The sequence below is a fragment of the Halichoerus grypus genome, chromosome 15 (genome assembly GCF_964656455.1).
Source record: "Halichoerus grypus chromosome 15, mHalGry1.hap1.1, whole genome shotgun sequence".
In the NCBI taxonomy this organism is placed as follows: domain Eukaryota; kingdom Metazoa; phylum Chordata; class Mammalia; order Carnivora; family Phocidae; genus Halichoerus; species Halichoerus grypus.
In genome coordinates, this window is record NC_135726.1 from 33,392,249 (window position 1) to 33,413,374 (window position 21,126).

Below are 21,126 nucleotides of genomic sequence, written 5' to 3' on the forward strand. Positions count from 1 at the left end.
CTGTGCATTGATTTTATATCCTGCCACTTGACTGCATTCCTGTATGAGTTCTAGCAGTTTTGGGGTGGAGTCTTTTGGATTTTCCACATAAAGTATCATATCATCTGCAAACAGTGAGAGTTTGACTTCTTCTTTGCTGATTTGGATGCCTTTTATTTCTTTTTGTTGTCTGATTGCTGTGGCTAGGACTTCTAATACTATGTTGAATAGCAGTGGTGATAGTGGACATCCCTGCCGCATTCCTGATGTTAGGGGGAAAGCTCTCAGTTTTTCCCCATTGAGAATGATATTCGCTGTAGGTTTTTCATAGATGGGTTTTACGATATTGAGGTATGTACCCTCTATCCCTATACTCTGAAGAGTTTTGATCAAGAAAGGATGCTGTACTTTGTCAAATGCTTTTTCTGCATCAATTGAGAGGATCATATGATTCTTGTTCTTTCTTTTATGTATTGTATTGTATATGTTAATGTATTGTATCACGTTGATTGATTTGCGGATGTCGAACCAACCTTGCAGCCCAGGGATAAATCCCACTTGGTCGTGGTGAATAATCCTTTTAATGTACTGTTGGATCCTATTGGGTAGTATTTTGGTGAGAATTTTTGCATCCATGTTCATCAAGGATATTGGTCTGTAATTCTCCTTTTTTTTTTTAATTTTTAAAAAAATTTTATTATGTTATGTTAGTCACCGTACAATACATCATTAGTTTTTGATGTAGTGATCCATGATCCGTTGTTTTCGTATAACACCCAGTGCTCCATGCAGTACGTGCCCTTCTTGATATCCATCACCGCGCTAACCAATCCCCCCTCCCCCCTCCCCTCTAAAACCCTGTTTGTTTCTCAGGTCCATAGTCTCTCATGGTTCATCTCTCCCTCCAATTCCCCCCACCATTTTTCCCTTCCTTCTCCTAATGTCCTCCATGTTATTCCTTATGTTCCACAAATAAGTGAAACCACATGATAATTGACTTTCTCTGCTTGACTTATTTCACTTAGCATAATCTCCTCCAGTCCTATCCATGTTGATGTAAAAGTTGGGTATTCATCTTTTCTGATGGCTGAGTAATATTCCATTGTATATATGGACCACATCTTCTTTATCCATTCATCTGTTGAAGGGCATCTCGGCTCTTTCCACAGTTTGGCTATTGCGGACATTGCTGCTATGAACATTGGGGTGCATATGGCCCTTGTTTTCACTACATCTGTGTCTTTGGGGTAAATACCCAGTAGTGCAATTGCTGGGTCATAGGGTAGCTCTATTTTTAAATTTTTTAGGAAGCTCCACACTGTTTTCCAAAGTGGCTGTACCAACTTGCATTCCCACCAACAGTGTAAGAGGGTTCCCCTTTCTCCACAACCTCTCCAACATTTGTTGTTTCTTTCCCTGTCCATTTTGGCCATTCTAACTGGTGTAAGGTGATATCTCAGTGTGGTTTTGATTTGGATTTCCCTGATGGCCAATGATGATGGACATTTTTTTCATGTGTCTGTTAGCCATTTGTATGTCTTCTTCAGAGAAGTGTCTGTTCATCTCTTCTGTCCACTTTTTGACTTGATTATTTGTTTTTTGGGTGTTGAGTTTGAGACGTTCTTTATAGATTTTGGATACCAGCCCTTTATCTGTAGTGTCATTTGCAAATATCTTCTGCCATTCTGTGGGTTGCCTCTTTGTTTTGTTGACTGTTTCCTTTGCTGTGCAGAAGCTTTTTATCTTGATGAAGTCCCAAAAGTTCATTTTTGCTTTTGTTTCACTAGCTTTTGGAGATGTATCTTGAAAGAAGTTGCTGTGGCCGACGTCAAAGAGGTTACTGCCTATGTTCTCCTCTAGGATTTTGATGGATTCCTGTCTCATATTGAGGTCTTTCATCCACTTTGAGTTTATCTTTGTGAATGGTGTTAGAGAATGGTCGAGTTTCATTCTTTGCATGTGGCTGTCCAATTTTCCCAGCACCATTTACTGAAGAGACTGTCTTTTTTCCATTGCATGTTTTTTCCTGCTTTGTCAAAGATTATTTGACCATAGAGTTGAGGGTCCATATCTGGGTTCTCTATTCTGTCCATTGGTCTGTATGTCTGTTTTTGTGCCAGTACCATGCTGTCTTGGTGATCACTGCTTTGTAATATAGCTTGAAATTGGGCAATGTGATGCCCCCAGCTTTGTTTTTCTTTTTCAACATCTCCTTGGCGATTCGGGGTCTTTTCTGATTCCACACAAATTTTAGGATTGTTTGTTCCAGCACTTTGAAAAATGTCATTGGAATTTTGATCGGGATGGCATTGAAGGTATAGATTGCTCTGGGTAGCATAGACATTTTAACAATGTTTATTCTTCCGATCCATGAGCATGGAATATTTTTCCATCTTTTTGTGTCTTCTTCAATTTCTTTCATGAGTGTTTTGTAGTTCCTAGAGTATAGATCCTTTACCTCTTTGGTTAGGTTTATTCCGAGGTATCTTATGGTTTTTGGTGCTATTGTAAGTGGAATTGTTTCTTTAATTTCTCTTTCTACAGTTGCGTTGTTAGTGTATAAGAAAGCAACTGATTTCTGTGCATTGATTTTGTATCGTGCCACATTACTGAATTGCTGGATGAGTTCTAGTAATTTGGGGGTGGAGTCTTTTGGGTTTTCCACATAAAGTATCATGTCGTCTGCGAAAAGAGGGAGTTTGACTTCTTCTTTGCCAATTTGAATACCTTTTATTTCTTTTTGTTGTCTGATTGCTGTGGCTAGGACTTCTAGTACTGTGTTGAACAACAGTGGTGAGAGTGGGCACCCTTGACGTGTTCCTCATCTTAAGGGAAAGGCTCTCAGCTTTTCCCCATTGAGGATGATATTCGCCGTGGGTTTTTCATAGATGGATTCTATGAGCTTGAGGAATGTTCCCTCTATCCCTATACTCTGAAGAGTTTTAATCAGGAAAGGATGTTGTATTTTGTCAAATGCTTTTTCTGCATCAATTGAGAGGACCATATGGTTCTTCTCCCTCCTCTTATTAATGTGTTCGATCACATTGATTGATTTGCGAATGTTGAACCACCCTTGCATCCCGGGGATAAAGCCCACTTGGTCATGGTGGATCATCCTTTTAATGTGTTGTTGGATCCTATTAGGTAGGATTTTGTTGAGGATTTTGGAATCCATATTCATCAGGGATATCGGTTTGAAATTCTCCTTTTTGATGGGGTCTTTGCCTGGTTTGGGGATTAAGGTAATGCTGGCCTCATAGAATGAGTTTGGAAGTTTTCCTTCTGTTTCTATTTTTTGAAACAGCTTCAGTAGAATAGGTATTATTTCTTCTTTGAATGTTTGGTAGAATTCCCCAGGGAATCCATCAGGCCCTGGACTCTTGTATTTTGGGAGGTTTTTGATCACTGCTTCAATCTCGTTACTGGTTATTGGCCTATTCAGGTTGTCAAGTTCTTCCTGTTTCAGTCTTGGCAGCTTATAGGTTTTCAGGAAGGCCTCCATTTCATCCAGATTGCTCAGTTTATTGGCATATAGTTGTTCATAATAATTTCTAATAATTGTTTCTATTTCCTTGGTGTTAGTCGTGATCTCTCCCCTTTCATTCATAATTTTATTAATTTGGGTCCTTTCTCTCTTCTTTTGGATAAGTCTGGCCAGTGGTTTATCAATCTTATTAATTCTTTCAAAGAACCAACTTCTAGTTTCATTGATCTGATCTACTGTGTTTCTGGTTTCTAATTCATTGATTTCTGCTCTAATTTTAATTATTTCTCTTCTAATGCATGGCTTAGGCGTCGTTTGTTGCTTTTTCTCTAGTTCTTTAAGGTGTAGAGTTAGTTGGTGAATTCGGGATTTTTCTATTTTTTTGAGTGAGGCTTGGTTGGCTATGTATTTCCGCCTTAGGACCGCCTTTGCAGTATCCCATAGGTTTTGGACCGATGTGTTTTCGTTCTCATTGATTTCCATGAATTGTTTAAGTTCTTCTTTGATTTCTTGGTTGACCCAAACATTCTTGAGCAGAGTGGTCTTTAGCTTCCAAGTGTTTGAATTTCTGCCAATTTTTTTTCTTGTGATTGAGTTCCAGTTTTAGAGCATTGTGGTCTGAGAATATGCAGGGAATAATCTCAATCTTTTGGTATTGGTTGAGACCTGATTTGTGACCCAGTATATGGTCTATTCTGAAGAAAGTTCCATGTGCGCTCAAGAAGAATGAGTATTCTGTTGTTTTAGGGTGGAATGTTCTGTAAATATCTATGAGGTCCATCTGGTCCAATGTATCATTCAAAGCTCTTGTTTCCTTGTTGATTTTCTCCTTAGATGATCTGTCCATTGCTGAGAGTGGAGTATTGAGGTCTCTTACAATTAACGTATTGTTATCAATATGACTCTTTATTTTGGTTAACAGTTGGCTTATGTAGATGGCTGCTCCCATGTTGGGGGCATAGATATTTACAATTGTTAGATCTTCTTGTTGGATAGACCCATTAAGAATGATATAGTGTCCTTCTGTGTCTCTTATTACAGACTTTAGTTTAAAATCTAATTTGTCTGATATAGGAATTGCTACCCCAGCTTTCTTTTGAGGTCCGCTGGCATGGAAGATGGATCTCCATCCCTTCACTTTCAGTCTGGATCTATCTTTAGGTTCAAAATGCGTCTCTTGTAGACAGCATATGGATGGGTCCTGTCTTTTTATCTAATCTGCAACCCTGTGCCGTTTTATGGGAGCATTTAGGCCATTCACATTGAGAGTGATTATTGAAAGATATGAATTAATTGTCATCATGTTGCCTGTGAAGACGTTGTTTTTATAGATTGTCCCTGTAAATTTCTGTTGTAGATCACTCCTGGGGTCTTTCTCCTTTTATAGAACCCCCCTTAATATTTCTTGCAGGGCCAGCTTAGTGGTCACATATTCTTTCAACTTCTGCCGGTCGTGGAAGCTCTGCATCTCTCCATCCATTCTAAATGAAAGCCTTGCCAGATAAAGTATTCTTGGCTGCATGTTCTTCTCATTTAGTACCCTGAATATGTCTTGCCAGGCCTTTCTGGCTTGCCAGGTCTCTGTGGATAGGTCTGACGTTATTCTGATGTTCCTCCCTCTGTACGTAAGGAATCTCTTCCCCCTAACTGCCCTTAAGATGGTTTCCTTGGTTCTAAGATTTGCAAGTTTTACTATTACATGCCGGGGTGTTGGCCTGTTTTCCTTGATCTTAGGAGGGGTCCTCTCTGCCTCTAGGACTCGAATGTTTGTTTCATTCCCCAGATTAGGGAAGTTCTCAGCTACGATTTGCTCAAATACATCTTCTAGCCCTCTCTCTCCACTCCCTCCGGGATTCCAATGATTCTGACATTGGAACGCCTCATGGTGTCACTTATTTCTCTGATTCTATTTTCATGGATTCTGAGTTGTTTTTCCCTGGCCTCCTCTTTTCCCTTTTTATCTATTATACTGTCTTCCAGATCGCTTATTCGTTCTTCTGCCTCAGTTACCCTAGCTGTTAGATTATCTAGATTGGACTGGATCTCATTGATAGCATTTTTAAGTTCTGCCAATTCCCCTTTTATTTCTGCCCTTAGAGACTCTATGTTGCCATTAATTGATTTCTCCATTCTAGCCATTGTCTTCACAATTGCTAGCCTGAATTCCATCTCTGACATCTTGGTTATATCTGCATCCATTTGTAAATCTGCAGCATAAGTCATGATCTCTGAGTCTTTTCGGTTTTGGGGGCTCCTCCTCCTAGTCATTCTGTTGATTGGTGTTTGAGGGAATGTATAGAGTCCAAATTATTGACCAGAACCCAAGCAAGATGCACCTGTTTTCTTGGGACCTTAGGGTTGCTGGCCTCTTGTTTTCCCAGCCTGTCTTCTGGGGGAGGGGCCTGCTGCGCTGTTACTCAGGCAATCCTGTTTGGGCGGAGTTGCCCTGCGCCCCTGTGGTGGAGGATGGGCTCAGTGGGAATCAGTCTTTGGGGCTTTTGTCCTCTGGCGCCTTTCCCTGGTGGCTTTCCACGTCTCTTCCGCAAGTCAGAGCGGAAGAGACCATTTCCAACCTTCTGCCTCAGAGCAGAGAGACCGCAGTCTGTTCTTCAGTGAGCTCTCCAGGCCACACTGTCTCCGTTTCTGTCCTGTCCGTGCTGCTATAAACTGCAGCGTCCTGGGTTGTGTGCCCCTCCGCAGCGCTCCCAGTCCTGCCTCCAGGTCGGGGCACGTCTCTGCCCTTTGTGCTTCTAAAACAGCCAGCCGCTCCCAGTTCGGGCGCGCGCGCAACTCGGCCACTTGGCGTTCTGTCCCGGGGACTGCAGTTCACGTGCCCGTGACTCCGCCGTTCGGCGTTTCCACCCTGGGGGTTGCAGTTCACCGGCGGGACCCCGGCGCACCGGGTTTCCGTCTGGGAGGCTGCAGTTCGCGTGTGCGCGACCGTCGTTCCGGGTTTCTGTCTGGGGGCTGCGGTTCACGTGCACGCGACCCCGCTGGTCTGGTCCTCCACCCCGGGGGCTGCCCTAAAGTTCTTTCCCAACGCTACCGGTCTGCGAGTCTGTGCCCCGTCTGCAGCGCGCAAGGCTGTCACTCACCGGTGGTGTAGGACTCCACGGCCAGGCACCCTCCCGCTGCCGTTTATCCTCCGATATCTGCCCGCAGAATCACGGCTCTCTGCTTCCTACCTCAAAACCAACCACCTGCGATATTCTGTTCCTAGAGATCCAGATCTTCTTACATCTCAGGCTGGTTTTGTGGGTGCTCAGAGTGGTCTGGTAGATATCCAGCTCAATTCTGGGGACCAGTTGAAATAGGGTCCCCTACTCCTCCGCCATCTTTCCCCCCCTTCCTCTGTAATTCTCCTTTTTGATGGGGTCTTTGTCTGGTTTGGGGATCAAGGTAATGGTGGCTTCATAAAACGAGTTTGGAAGTTTTCCTTCCATTTCTATTTTTTGGAATAGTTTCAGAAGAATAGGTATTCATTCTTCTTTAAATGTTTGGTAGAATTCCCCTGGGAGGCCATCTGGCCCTGGGCTTTTGTTTGTTGGGAGATTTTTGATGACTGCTTCAATTTCCTTGGTGGTTATAGGTATATATACCTATATATATATAGGTATATCATCTGCAAAGAGTGAGAGTTTGACTTCTTCTTTTTATCTCTCCTTCTATTTTCAGTGACAGCCTAGCGGGATACAGTATTCTTGGCTGCATATTTTTCTCATTTAGTGCTCTGAATATATCATGCCAGTCCTTTCTGGCCTGCCACGTCTCTGTGGATAGGTCTGTTGCCAATCTAATGTTTCTACCATTGTAGGTGACATATCTCTTCTCCCGAGCTGCTTTCAGGATTTTCTCTTTGTCTCTGAGACTGGTAAGTTTTACTATTAGATGTTGGGGTGTTGACCTATTTTTATTGATTTTGAGAGGGGTTGTCTGTGCTTCCTGGATTTTGATGCCTGTTTCCTTCCCCAAATTAGGGAAGTTCTCTGCTATAATTTGCTCCAATATACCTTCTGCCCCTCTCTCTCTTTCTTCTTCTTCTGCGATCCCAATAATTCTAATGTTGTTTTGTCTTATGGTATTGCTTATCTCTAGAATTCTGCCATCGTGATCCAGTAGTTGTTCATCTCTCTTTTTCTCAGCTTCTTTATTTTCCCTCATTTGGTCTTCTCTATCACTGATTCTCTCTTCTGCCTCATTTATCCTAGCAGTTAGCACCCCCATTTTTGATTGCACCTCATTAATAGCCTTTTTGATTTCTACTTGGTTAGATTTTAGTTCTTTTATTTCTCCAGAAAGGGTTTCTCTAATAACTTCCATGCTTTTTTCAAGCCCAGCTAGTATCTTTAAAGTGATGATTCTGAACTCTAGATCCGACATTGTACTAATGTCTGTATTGAGTAGGTCCCTGGCAGTCTGTACTACCTCTTGTTCTTTTTGTTGAGGTGATTTTTTCCATCTTGTCATTCTGTCCAGAGGAGAACAGATTAATGAGAGAACAAAATGCTAACAGGGTAACAACATCCCCAGAAAATATACTCTAAACAAATCATAAATGACCTGAAGCCAGGGGAAAAGAAAGGGATAGAAAGAAAAAAGAAAAAAAAGAAAAAGAGATAAAAACAAACAAAAACAGAACAAAAGAAAAAAAACAGAATATGATCAAATATGATCAGGCTGGTGCATAGATCAGTGCCACACACTAGGTTTTGGGTGTATTTTGATCTGTTAGAAGAAAGTGCCTCCCAAAATTTTAAAGAAAGAAAAACTTATATATGTACAAAAATAAGGGTTGATATGATGAAGGGATGGAATATGACTGTAAAGATGAAAATTATAAAAAATTTTATAAAAGGAATTGATAAGAATTTGTTTGAAAAAAGAAAGAAGAGGATTTAAAAAAAGAAAAATGAAAAAAGGGAGAGAATGTGATCAGGCAGGAGAGTAGAACAAAGCCATATACTAGAGATTTAGGGTATATTTTGATCTGTTAGAAGAAACTGTATCTCAAAATTTTAAAGAGATAACAACTTATCTATATATGCCAAAAATAAGGGTAACTACTATGAAGGGATAGAACATGACTCTAAAAATGAAAAATAAAAATGTTTTTTTAAAAAGGGATTGATAAGATGGTGGTTGAAAGAGGGAAAAAGAAAAATTCCAAAAAAAAAAGACAGTTAAAAAAAATTTAACTTTGAAAGACTAAAGAATCATGGTAAAAAAGCCATGGATTCTATGTGCAGTATTCCCCTAGCACTGGAGTTCTGCCATTCTCATTCATTGGTAAACTTGGTCTTGGCTGGCTGTTCTTGCAGATCTTCTGGGGGAGGGGCCTGTTGCCGTGATTCCCAAATGTTTTTGCCAGAGGTGGAATTGCCCTGCCCTAGCCGGTCCGGGCTAAGTAATCTGCTTGGGTTTGCTCTCGGGAGCTTTTGTTCCCTGCAAGCCTTCCATACAGCTTTGGAGGCCGAGAGTGAAAATGGCGGCCTCCCAATCTCTGCCCCGGAGGAGCCAAGAACTCAGGGCCCAACTCCTCAGTGAGCCCCCAGAGAAAAGCAGTCAGTCACTCCTGTCTCCCCGGTCTCCGGCCGCACTCTGTGCTCACCTGGCCTGTGACCAAGCGTTTCTATCTCTGGCACCCGACCCCGTGTGGAGTCTCCAAACCCAGCAGATCCCTGCGGTGTGCTCCCGCACCGCTCCTCCCAGGGGAGGAAGGGGAGTCTCCCTGGATCTGCCGCTTGTTGGGTCCCTGCTGGAGAAGCAGTGGCCCCACTGTGCGGCAGATCACAGTTTAGGGCAACCCCGAGCTGAGAGCCCGCTCCTCGGCTCCGTCTCTGCAGCCGGCTTCCCTGCTCTGATACCTGGGAGCTCTGCCGCACTCAGGCACCCCGGGTCTTTCTGTGACCCGGAGGGTCCTGAGACCACACTGTCCCGCGAGGGTTCCATCCCCCGCTTAGCCACTGGAGCGACGTCCCTCAGTGGAGCCGACTTCCAAAAGTTCCGATTTTGTGCTCCGCAGCTCTATCACTTGCCAGAAGCGGCCGATGGAGGCCCCCTCCCCCATTGTCTATCTTCCCAAATATCGCCTCGGATTCACTTCTCCGCACGTCCTACCTTCCAGAAAGTGGTCACTTTTCTGTTCAGAGAGTTGTTGCTATTCTTTTCTTCGATCGCCTGTTGAGTTTGTAGGTGTTCAGAATGGTTTGATCCCTATCCAGCTGAATTCCTGAGACCAGACGAAATCCAGGTCTCCTACTCCTCTGCCATCTTGCTCCGCCCCCAGACGTAGACTAACTTTTTAAATAGCTGCTAGCTCTCAGGATTGAAAGATATTCCTTACCACTAAAAAAATTTCCTAGATATTATTGATAGAGACAATTTGGAGAATTTTTTTAATGGCCCCACGGAGTTGGGGCTTAGTATTTTCAAGCTACCCCAGGTACCTGAGAGGCACAGCATCTGTTTTTCCGAAGCCAAGTGGCAGAGGCATATTCTGTCTGGTGTTCTTGGTGCATTTTGGAGTGCAGCCTGGACCCTGCAGTATGCCACATACCTTAGCCACTTTGATCCTCAAACAAAGATCTGTGGAAAACTGGGGCTTTACACAGGCAAAGAAAACCAGAGATAGGCAGTTTCTAAACAGGATCCTGACAGCCCACAGCTCACACAAACTGCCCTCCAGGTAATCTGTGACTCTTAATGGCTGTCCAGGTCCCCGATTGGGGTAAATCAAACAAGACAGCTAGGGTATACTCCAAGAGTGAACACCTCCTTAAATTTTATGCCCTAGGTGCCTTGCTTGTCTCAACCTAGTTTTACCCCTGTGGCTGTCTAAAGTTCATATGTTCATTCAGTGAACTTTTACTGAGTTCCTAGTAAGTGCCTGTCACTGTGCTACCTACTGGCAAAACTAATAAAACAGTCTGTCTCCTCATTGGGTTTTGTTCCTGCAGGGAACTGCAAGTCAATATGACTGGAATTGTTTGCAGAGGTGGAAGTGCTTCAAAAAATAATTTGGGGAAGTGAGCAGGAAATTGAACATGTATGTGTTTGTGGACCACACTCAGGAGGATAAAGCATTTGGAAGCTCCATGACTATGGAGACATGTTTGTGTTGTTAGCACTGTAAACATGGTACCCAGCAAGAGAATAGGTAGGGGGGCTCAATGTTTGTGTGCTATGTGTGATACTGAGCCTTTGGCTTTTAAGAAGAGTAACAACTTTTTCCATTTAGCATTTTATAAATATCACTCTGACAGCATTACAGAGGACAGATTAAGGGGAAAGAGTCTAAATGCAGAAAACCAGTTATAGGATGATTGCAGTGGTTAAAGTAAAAGATGATAAAAGCCAATATCAAACCCAAAATAGATATGAACAACAAGGTATGAGAAAAGGAAGGATATAAAATTAAAAGAGGGTTAGTAAGAGATGTAGATTTTTGGAAAGATGATTCACTTTGGGATAGCTTTGAGTTTAAAGTGACTGTGAAACATCAAAGTGAAGGTAACTAGGGGGCAATGGTTCTGGAAGCGAGCCAGAAGTCTGGGCTGGTGAATATAGATTTGTTTCCAGAAACAGTTCTGGGCTTCATGGAATTATTTACTTCCTCTCATGAGAAAACTAGCAGGGGCTTGAGGTGTAGAGAGGGGAAAATAGGAGGAACAGCAAAACTAGGACATCTGAATTCTAAGGCCCCCTGTCAATTACATCTTGATGGACTTGTCTTCTCCCTCATGAAGGTCTTGGTTCAGGTTATCTCTTTGTTCCTTCCAAATTTTATGTTCACTGGCTATTCTAATTCAGGGTTTAAAAGTCTAATGTCTACAGAGGCAAGGTAACATTTTCTAAATTAGGGAAGCTAGGCATGTGGAGACCATGATAATTTGGGGAGTATATGTTTAACCTTATCTCCATATAGAGTCCAGAGTACCTATAGAGAAGAAATAGAGTGTATATTCATTCCTTATCTCTAGATAACTATTGCCACATGAAAATTTAGACATTAGAATATGCCTTTAAGGGGATGAAAATGCCATGTTTCATTCTCTTGACCCAGTTCTTATTTCAGCTATAGGGACAGATCCATGTGAATTCCTAGTCATCTTGGGATTGACAATATGCCATCTTTGTGCCTCAAGATCTTTCCTAAATTTGTGGGATGCACTGGTTTGCATGAAAGTATGGTCTAAAAATGTGAGCAAGTTAACACTTCAGGGGCCAACCCTAAACCAATAGGGAATGGGAGCTTGTGTATAAATGTTTCAGCCTCTCATCTTCCTGGTGGGTAATTCTAGGAAGGATTCTGTGTGCTTTCCAGAGGTTAGAGTGGAATTAAACCCTCATTACTGTTAGCAGAAATCTTTTTTTTTTAAAGATTTTATTTGTTTATTTGACAGAGAGATAGAGAGAGAGCACAAGTAGGCAGAGAGGCAGGCAGAGGGAGAGAGAGAAGCAGGCTCTCTGCTGAGCAGGGAACCCGATGCGGGGCTCAATCCCAGGACCCCGGGATTATGACCTGAGCCGAAGGCAGCCACTTAACCAACTGAGCCACCCAGGCGCACCTGTTAGCAGAAATCTTGATAATGCACCCTTATATTGTAAAATGTAGAACATCTCCATGGGTGTTTTAAAGTGTCTCTTATCTCCTATGACTGGAGACAGAATGTGCAGCTTCAACAGATCTATATTAAAGTCAGATCCATGTTAGGAAAGGAGTGGGACCCTGAGTCATGACTTGATACATTTGGGTAGGTGTGTCTATAAAACTTGAACTCCTAGGTTTCCCTGAACTCTCTTGGGCAATAGATTGAGCCCTTTTTCTCTTGTTAGAGGAGAACAGTCTTCTCTCTCCAGGAGACCTTTATTGGGTAGATATTTCCAAAAGATCCATGCTTGCTTCCTCTCATTGCTTCTATATCAATAACCAGAACAATAACAGGTCTTAATACAGGTAAAGTGAAACAAAATCCCTTTCCAGAGAATAAAAAGCTTATTCACTAAAGCAGTGTAGGACCAGGCAGGAGCCTGAGAAACGTGTAAGAGAGAAGATCTAGATGGAATTGGATCAGGTGGAACAGAATGCAAAGCTGTGTGAGTGTGAATTTATTGATATGGGTGTCCTCTCCTGTGACTTAGGACTTAGCATTCTGGTAAGGACATATGGAGCTATTCCTATGAAGCTTCTGGAATGGATCCTTGAAGTTTGAGCATGATGATAGGTTACAATAAATGAATTGGGTATGGCAAAGTATTGTGAAATGAATAATAAGGCCCAAAGCAAGTAAAAATGTTGGAATGGAGTACCACTGAGTACCCTGTACCTGACTGTTTCCCTGGGAGGGCTAATAAGCCATGCCTTTCACTGGACAATTAGGATTACATGACTGGGGGGCCCCAGCATGACTGAAAACCTCAATGGTGGCTGACTGCTGTAGGACAGGATTAATTGTAGGAGACACTGCCAGGGAACTGGGCTCCATAATTTCAGAAGCCAGCTGGCAGCACTTTACATCAGAGGAAATGTGGTCATAATGGCCACAGTTGGCAGCAAAGCTAAGATGACAACCAGAATTCTTTGACTCGGAAGGATTTGTCCGAATGGCCAATAGATGATGACATTCATAGAGGCAAGATAGGTGGGAAGCTGATGATGGTTATTGCTTGACTTGTATAATGAGAAATAACTGAGAACTGACGAGCAAGGGATGACATCAGCCATAGCAATGGAAGATTACAATTCCTCATTCAATGTCTAGACATGATTGAGTTTTCAGATTCAGGGCCTATTGGTTGAAGGGAGACTGGTTCCTCCTAAAGAAAAACTCTGAAATGCCATGACAGTGACATTTTATTTGTTTATTCAATAAATATTCTCTTAATACTTCCCTAAATGATTGATAGCAATATATGAGAGTAAGTGTAAACAAAGAAAAGAGAAGTGCCCAGAATTTACTAGGGCTATTGCATACAGAGTCATAGATCACAAATACGTGAGGGGAACCAAAATATCATAGTGGCTCCTTGATTAAAATTGGGGCTTAGGAGGACAGATAATAAATTAAATCCTGACCCAAGTCCATCTTACAGTGGATCCTATGGAGCCATGGTAGACCTGGAGTATATAAGTAGGATGGATATACTTAAGTGTTGGTATAACCCTCAAATCAATCCCTGACCTATGCAATAAGAACCATTAAAGTAGAAAAGGCCAAGTGGAAAATTTTAAATCACTCCATATTCCAGCTAAGATATATATCGGAAGAAATATCACATATTAGGAGGAACTATAGTTATAGCTAGTGCATCTGATATGTCCAAGGGGTGGACTGTAGCAGATGCTTTTTGGTACCTTGTCACATCTCCATATTTCACTTCTGATTTCAGCTGCAACTGTAGTGGACAACTCACTCACTTACTGAGGACAGCATTTCACCTCAAACTTTGCTACATATCTTTCTCTTTTTAACCAGAGTCTTCTCCAGTCATGGGAGTCAAGTCAACCAATAAGCAAACCTGGGTTGGCTTGAAAAAGTATGCAGAAGAGAGAGGAAGTTAATGTTTCCAGTGGAGATGGGCACTGGTGCATAAATGTCACAACCTCTCATCTTTTAGGCCATTGATTCTGGAAAGCATTCTGTTTGCATCCCAGAAATTCCAGAGCAGTCAAGCCTCTGTTGCTTCCAGGAGTAATTACCCTTTTGTCAGCTTTTCCTCTTTGTCAGTTTCAGCTTCCTGCTCCCTTACTATTGATTTCTGGGATCAACTTCCACATAACCTACCTCTCCCCAAGTCCTTGTCTCAGTGCCTGCTTTCCAGGGAAACCAAGCTAGAGAACCTGGAAATCTGGATTTCTATGAGAAATTTCTGATTTCTAAATGGCAACAACTGATTAATTAAGAAAAAAATACTGTTTGGGGCCAATCATAACACATCTGTACTCATTCTCACTCCCAGGAACCACCAGTTGTGTAACTTTTGTTCCTTATCCAATTAAAGAGAATGTTTAGACCAGCATATTAGGCATGACTTGTATCCATGCATAGAAGAATGTGACATTCAATTTTTGTCTGATCTCAATACATATACACTAAAATGTGAATTAACATACAATTACATCTTGCACAGACTGGAGCCCCAGTATTCCCTGAGCTGGGAGGTAAACATATGGTATTGGGGCTGGGAAACTTGTTCCCTGAGAGTTTGAGTCTAGCCCCAGAGATCAAACCACTGAACTGGTTGTCAGCATCAGGCAGTGGCTACTTGACAAAGTAAAAAACATGCAGCTGGTGCCTGAGTCTTCAATGCTATGTCCCCTGGGAGAATCCTGTTTGATCATGTGTATCTAAGCACACAACCTTGGTTACCCAGGAAACGAAGGCCAAGTGGGTCTGGATGCTTTTTCTATGGCCCTTATGTTTAGTGGATGAGATGTTGCCAGAGCAGCTCAGCTGTGAACATCTTAGAGATGAGGGATTCATGTAGATTCTTTCACAAATGCATGTGACGACTGCAATCAGGGACAATTTGTGGTGACAAACACCACTGAACACTGGAGCAAATTGCTATTATTCTGAAGGTCTTGTGCCTTGATATACAAAATGAAGACAGACATTCATTCATTTGAAGATTAATTAAGTGCCTACTATGTGACAGGAAGTGTGTTAAGATCTGGGGATAAAATGGTAGATGAAATACACAGAGTCCCTGATCTTGTGACTTTACCTTCTGTTGAGAGAGATGATCTTGTGACTTTACATTCTGTTGAGAGAGACAGACATTAATTAATGTAGCAAACAAACAAGACAAATTCAGTTGCTAATAAGGGCTATGAAGAAAATAAAAATGGAGATGTGGAAGAAGGTGACTGGCATGTAAGATGGGAAGAAACCACTTTATAGGGGGAAGGCACGGAAAACCTCTCTGACATGGCATTAGATCAAGAAGATGTCAGTGCCATGAGGGTTCACACCCATGAGAACCTGCAGCAAGAACATTCCAGGCAGAGGGAATGTGTGAGACCTTAAGGCAACAATGAGGGTTCTCCAGAGAGATAGGAGGTCTCTGCTGATTTCAACAGATCCACCTTCTACCTGAGGCTAGGAAAGGCTTTGGAAACAAAGAGGAACTAGAACATCAGAAGTGTGGTGGAAAGAGCCCTGGGCCAGAGACTCTGCTGCCTCTGCTCTCTATTAGCTAAGGGGCCTTGACCATGTCACTGTCCACTTCGAACCTCACTTTCACCATTTAGACATGAGTTGGTTGGACTATCTCAGTGGTTCCCTTTGCCTTTTTTTTTTTAAGCTTTTAACCTTTTGCTCAAAGGAAATACATAAAACAATTAGGATGTGGAGCATAGTTATAAAACTCTGGATGAAGTGATGCTTAAAGAACCCTCCGCCACCAGCCCTAGAAACCTAGGGTCCCAAGGGTTCAGGCCCCCTTACTGAACTCTCAGACCCAAGAGTGACCCTGCATGTTTCTTCAATGCCTTGATGTCAAACCACTATCCCTGAGCCTTGGCCCTGCACCTGATCCCGGGGCCCAACTTGGTGGGGGTTGTCCATCTTGCTTTATGTTTGCAGAACATCTGGAGATTGTAAGGTCTGCGAAGTTGAGGTAAAAGGCCTCCTCTCAGCAATGAAGCACCACACAGCCCAAGCCCAATAAAGAACTCAGGGAGGTTATGCCTCTTCTAAGGCTAGAGTTGTACAAGTTCCAGGTTCCAGACCCCAGATCCCAGATGGGCAGGTTCTCTTTCCTCTCCTTGATGAAACTGTGGAACATGAAAGGTGTGGCAACAGCTCTTCCTGAGCCACACGGCAGGCATGTAGTGGCTGGTGAAGGCTCTGTGTCCAATCTATGTGAGACCCCACGATGACAGAGGTGATGCTCCGACCTCTTCAGGGTGCAGGCCTGCCACCCTCCTTCCCTCTCCACTTTCCGTTCTCTGACTTTGCTGGTGTCAGCCTAAGGAGAACACCGCCACAGGCTGCCCATAAGCAGGTAAGCGGGGCCTGTGCTTCTGCTGTATCGGCAACTTTCCTTTGTACAGCACCCAGGAGAAACCTCCTCATCAGCACCCTAGGACCCACACACACCCAAGGGAGTGATGAGGAGCTCATTAAATGTTTAAGCATGAAATATAGTGTAACTCTAGTTTGAATTATTTTCTCTGAGCATTTGGGGGAAGGTTGGGGGAATCTGATTGTGTAAATAATGTATAAATCCCTAATGTAAAAGGTAAACTTTCATCAGCTCAGTAACTCAGGTTGAGCTTTGGGCTTGGGATGTAAAGAAAACACTGATTTCTTTAACTAAGCAGGTTCATTAATGTTTTTAAACTGTAATTGAAGGAGGCAGAGTGACGTGGTATAGGACAAGAAGAGCACTGGACAGGGTGTCCAAGAGCTCTGGGTCCTGCTCCTGGCCTAGCCTTGTGTGATCTTGGACTAGCCTTTTATTTTTCCTGGCCTCGGTTTCCTTATCTGATTCAAATGGGTCACTAGCTCTTGGTTTTCCTACTTCATCAGGATATGATGAAGATAGAATGAGACAATGGACGCAGAGCAAATGCTAATTCAGGTGTGATATCACTGTGCCAACTGTTTGTCACCAATCTGTAGTGAGATAATTGCAGAAAGTAAGAGTAAACATTTAAAAATTTTTATAGCAATTTGACACTGTAGTGACAGACAAATGTGTGATCATGGGTCTCGCTTCGTTCAATAGGTTATAAAGCGGTTTGAGTGTAGTCAAGTTCATGTGATGAATCATACTTGGCATGAGCTTCATACTAGTATTAGTCCATGATGGGTTAGAAATAAAACCAACAAATAACAACAACAAAAGTTGGTCCTTCATCATAAATATTTTGAGAAACACTGATGCGGGTTCTTACCTTTAGAAGTCCCAAAACCTTAGGACAATTTGTAAGTGAATGAGGTGTGCTGTGAAGAGGCTGATAACAGAATAGAATTGCTGGGAGGCAGTCCTAGAGCTGGTTGTTCTGCTCATTTGCTCTGTGACCTTGGATAAGTCACTCTTCTCTCCGAGCCCCTGATGCCATATATAATCTCTACCTGATGTTTTCTCCTTTTGACAAAGGTGCTGGTATAAAATCAAGGAGAAAGTGCTCGCTTCGGCAGTACATATAATAAAATCAAGGAGAAGACCAAAATTGCTGATAATAAAAGGGACCAGAATTGGCTGATGAACTAGGCGTGGGCATAGGAGGCGTAACTGATTGCAAAAATGGCCACAATCCTTTATCCCTCCCTGCATCCATGTTCTTTACAAAATGACTTTATATCTTGTTCCATCAGGAGATGGAATCTACTTCTCCTTCTTTTGAAAATGGGATAGCCTTGTGACTGGCTTTGGGTAATACAGTGCAGCAGAAAACATGGTGCGCCAGTTCTGAGCCAAGGCCCCAAGAAGCTTCCACTCACTCTGGGATCCCTGCCCAGCTGCCATGTGAACAAGTGATGAGCTGCCTACTTGAGGCCACCTTAGATTAGCCAATCCCCAGACAATTTGGCAGCCAACTACAGATTCACAAATGAGGCCATCAAGGACCAGAGAAATAAGCAAGCTTAGACTAGTCCAAATTGCTGACTTGTAGAAAAATATGTTAAATAAATGCTATTGTTTTAAGCTGCTAAGATTTGGAGTCATTTGTTATGCAGCAGAAACTAATTGATCCAGGAGTAAAATGGCAAAATAAGATGGAGCCAGTTTGACCAGAGCATCTTTTTTTTTTTTTTTTTTGAGAGAGAGAATGAGAGAGAGATAGAGTGAGCATGTGGAGTAGGGGAGGGGCAGTGGGAGAGGGAGAGAGAGTCTTAAGAAAGCTCCATGCCCAATGCAGAGTCCTGAAGTGGAGCCAGAAGTGGACCCTAACATGGGACTCATGGTGGGGCTCAAACTCACAACCCTGAGATCACCATCTGAGCTGAAATCAATAGTAGGACGCTTAACCGACCGAGCCACCAAGGTGCCCCAGACTAGAGCATCTTTCTGGCTTTCCTTCCCTCTTGCATTCAGCTAAAAAGTTGCATCTGCTTCCCTAATCCCATTCAGTGAATTATGTTCTTTCAAAATGTGCCTCCCGCCATCACAGACCAATGGATCTTTGACATTCTGGATTATAGACCTCCTTGAAAATAGGATGAAAGCTAAGGACTCATACTTCAGAAAAATGTACATCTCCACATTTATGTATACTCTGTAGGCAATTTTAAGACTCTAGGGTCCAGTTGTGAATCTCTCTGCCCTAGCTATTCTCCCCATCTTCTCTCAAATTGTTCTGTCATTCTCCACTATTAAGATTTCCCCATCCTCTATCTTAGCTACTAAAGGTCTTACTAACCTTATCAATTAATTCACACAAGACAATATTAGAACAATAATACATTAAAAATGTAGAGCCCTTGGAAATGACCTCCAAAATATTCTCATATGTAGCATCTCAGTTAATCTTTTTACAAGCCCTGTGAGGTATAAAGGCAGGGCCTATTATCCCTATCCATCAATGAAGAGGCTGAGCCTCAGTCCAAGGGTGTTATTGCCCAAGATCACTCAGTTAATAAAGGGCAGCATCTGGATCCCTAGTGCCATTCTATGTTACTTTGCTTTCTAGAGACATGGCAGGCTAATTGTAGCAAAACCAGATGGAGAATGCTTACTGTGCGTGTGAGGAGCATCAGGAAGGCCATGCAGCCATATGGATAGCAGGGAAAGCAGTAGGAGTTAAGGCCAGGAGACTGGAATGCCTAGCAGATGTAGGACCATGGAAGCCTCCACCCCCAGAGTATGAGCAGGGGAGATTGTCAGTAATATTTTAGGCTTAACCTCACTTAAGAAAGTTCCATCATTAATTGCATCAGTCTATAAATATCCTCCTCCTCCCCCTGTTCCCAAAAAGGAAGGGATCTCAGAGTCTTTCACACAGTCCAAACTTAGAATGATTTACACTTCATCTTAAACATGCCAGTCTATACCTTTCACAGCAAAACACAACTTGTTGAATTTTATTTTTAAAACAACCAAGAGAAGATTAGTCTGACTTGGGCACTGGATGTTTTTTGAACCAATTCAAGAAAAACTTGTCTTAGACAGACTAGAAGTGCTAGAAACACAACAACTATGTAAAGCATTGAGCTATTATTATTATTATTATTATTATTATTGCAATTGTTATAATAGTATCCCTTCAAACAAGAACATTTTTTATGGAAAGGGACTCTGACATCATTTACAGAACCCTCCCCCTATTTCTGTGATCCAGAGAGCTGCCTTGCCCATTCACTCACTCAAATAGAGAGAAATTCCTTTTCTTTCTCCAAGGAAAATGGACTGCAGAATATCCTTGCCCTGGGATGTTTGTCTTTGACTGGCCCGGGAGCCATGGGATTCAATAGACATATTCTCCCCTGTAGGATTCAAGGTAATGAAGTACACATCTGCACTGTTACCATGGCTCCATTGGCTTGTTTGGTTTTCTGTGAGAGCATTTCCAACCTCACATTCCTTGTTGTATTTAAAAATTGTTCTATTATCTGCTCGGGAGCTGGAGTAAGAGGGCATAGTTGGGCATGAAGAGTCTCGGTGAATGGAAATGAACAGATTGGGTACATTGATCTGAGGCCAACACACATAGCTCATTTTGTGCACACTAATTCTGATCTTACAGGTCACTAATTTCTTATGGGTCATCCAATCGATACCATAGGTCTCTTTCAAGTGAGGGCCAAAGCTGAGGTTCACTTCTTATAGAAATAGATGAATAGTGTCTTAGTTAAAAATCTTCTGATTGAAAATAACATAAACCAACTCAAGTCAGCTTAAACAGAAAAAAGAATTTGCTGGAAGGATTACGGGGTCTCTCGTGGAATTCTAGAAAGACAGAATAATTACATCTCTGGAAAAGGCTGGAGCAGGACATCTTTGGTGACCCTGAGAGTTGTTGTTTTTGATTATCCAGTATTCATTGTCCTTTCTACCATCACTCCAATTTTCTTTTTAAAAAGTATCTTTTCCCTTTTGAATACAACTTGGTGGAATTGTAAGCAGAGGTCCCTTGCCCTAGGTAACGGGAAGCCACATCACCTGAAATAGGTCAATTAGATGCTTGCTCCCTGGAATTTGAATCTTGATCAGAAATTTAGAGATTCAAAACAGTTGGGATTTATCTATTCTGGCTGTAGTACCTATACCAGCCTGTTTTTCCCATAAGACTATCTCTAAAGTTACCATTTCTTAAAGCCTTGGAGTTGTCTTGGTTCTGTGCTTTTCAGGTTTTTTAGCTTTACCAATAATTCTCCAAGGTACCCACATTCTAAAAATTATTCATACCAATAAATAACCAAAGTCAGTCTCTTTTGCTGGCAGCAAAAGAACTCTGACCAATACATAGACATCTCTTTAGAAAGTTGCCATTGATTTGGATCAGCTCACTACCTCTACTTTCTACATCTCACAACCAGAATTTTTTAAGAGAGAGAATTTGGCATATTTTGAGTCAAGGGTCCATTTGATCAAATCAGCTGAACCTATGAGGCAGGGTCATATATTATGAACATAGCTGCCAGAGGCTAATCCCTCTGGAGGAAAGGCAGTTCCCAGGAAAGAGAATTGGACCAGTTGACTGGTCCACCAAT